A 1,950-nucleotide genomic window follows, 5' to 3' on the forward strand; every position below is an offset into this window, starting at 1 on the left:
AGAGAGAGAGAGAGAGATCATGGTTACCGGTGTCAGTTTGCTCTGTTGTGGGAGTGCAGTGTTAGGTTTCTCTGTCCTGGATCTGAAGAGAAGAGATGATACACTGAGCGGCAGAGGAAGAGAAGCTGCTGAGGAGATGAAGAGGAGCAGGTCCGAGTGCAGCCGACTGATCCAATTCTCTCAGGTTGAATAAGGGTCTGACTGACTCCAGGTCAGTAAGGAGGACATCTCTTTCTCTCAGGTAAGAGCGCTGCTGGTTCTTCTTTTAACAAAAGACATTATGATTTTGCAAAGATGTAAAAAATAATCCTTTTTCAAAATAAAAGCTCATTATTATCCCAGATCACTTTAGTTTACAGTAAGAAAACTGAGGCTTTAAACGTGTCTGGTGTTTTTAAAGTCAGTGTTTCCTCCAGTGTCTAATATCTTCCCTCTCTGCTGTGACTGCTTTGTTATTTGACCTTTTATTCAGCAGCACAAGGCAAAAACACAAAGCTGTTGTTTTAACGTCCGTACTGCAGGTTTTGTGACTGTTCAGGCTGCTGTGCTGGAGTCTGCAGACGGATCTTTTGGACTCAAACTCATCACAGTTTTAAGCTTGTTTTGAGTTTATTTGGAGCTAAACTTTAATTTAAAAATGTCCCTGCATGTCAAACATAACATGACTTCTCACTAGCAGCCTCTAGTGGCCAACATTATTAAACACCAGAATATGAATGAGTGGGACAACAAACTACATATTGATCATTTAATCGTAAAGTTACTTTACTCAAGTACTGTACTTAAATACAAATTTGAGGCACTTTTTAGGGAAATATTTTTACTCCACTACATTAATTTGATAACTTTAGTAACTAGTTACTTAACAAATTAAGATTCCTGCATACAAAGCAGAAACAGAGCTTATAAAATATGACATTTTGATATAAATTAAACCACCCAACAGTATATACAATTCACAGGTTGTAGGTTACACATCACTCCGGTACTGGAAAATGTACATTGGTTAACCATTAAATGTAGAATTGATTTTACAATTCTTTTAATCACCTAAAAAGCACTATATCGGTTCGCTCCACCTTAAATTTCTGAGTATTCAGTTCAATTTTATTATTTTTTGAGAATTATCTCAGGACACAATTCATATATAGCAGGTCTAGACTGTACTCCTTAATAATAATAATAATAATAATAGTTTAAAATAAAGTTTATTATCATTATATACTCACCGCTCAAATTATAAGTCAATCAATGGCAACTATTTTGATAACTGTCAACCAATTATAACAGTAAAATCCTGCTTTTACATTCAGTCATGAATCATAATAATCTAATGATAATAATAATATAGTATATAGTATATAATAGTACAACAGTGGACATTTTTCTGTATTTAGTACATTTACTTTTAGTACTTTAAGCACATTTTCCTGGTTACACTCTTACTTAAAGGGTCCAGTGTGGAACATTTAGGCAGAAATGTGATATAATAGTCACAGGTATGTTTTTTTTATTATGTTTTCATCACCTTAAAATGAGCTCTTTTTATATACAGACGTGTGTCGTGGTGTTAGGAAAGGTCACAAGGTCTATGGATTTACAGAGAACAATGTCATGAGTGAAAACCTGCACATGTAACGGTCATTACTCTTTACTGTATTGATCAGCAATATATTAAAGGTTAAGTCCAGAGCTCCTGCAGATGGCTCTACATCTGTGTTCATATACAGGAAACCTTCTCAGGGTACTCGAGCTGCCGTGGTCTCAGTCTAGACCTGGTCTTGATGTCGCCTTGCCTCGTCAGTGATGGCAGGATCTGGTGTTGCTGTGAGGCTTCATGAGTTCAGAGAGTCTCAGGACTCCAGACAGCAGGATGGACCAACCACGTTAACGCCAAAGTGAGAGTGCAACATCAGCTACTGTTTATAAAACTGGTGCTGCTTTTAGCAA

Source organism: Morone saxatilis, unplaced genomic scaffold (genome assembly GCF_004916995.1).
Source record: "Morone saxatilis isolate NCDOM2014 unplaced genomic scaffold, NCSU_SB_2.0 Contig17, whole genome shotgun sequence".
NCBI classification, from domain to species: Eukaryota; Metazoa; Chordata; class Actinopteri; family Moronidae; genus Morone; species Morone saxatilis.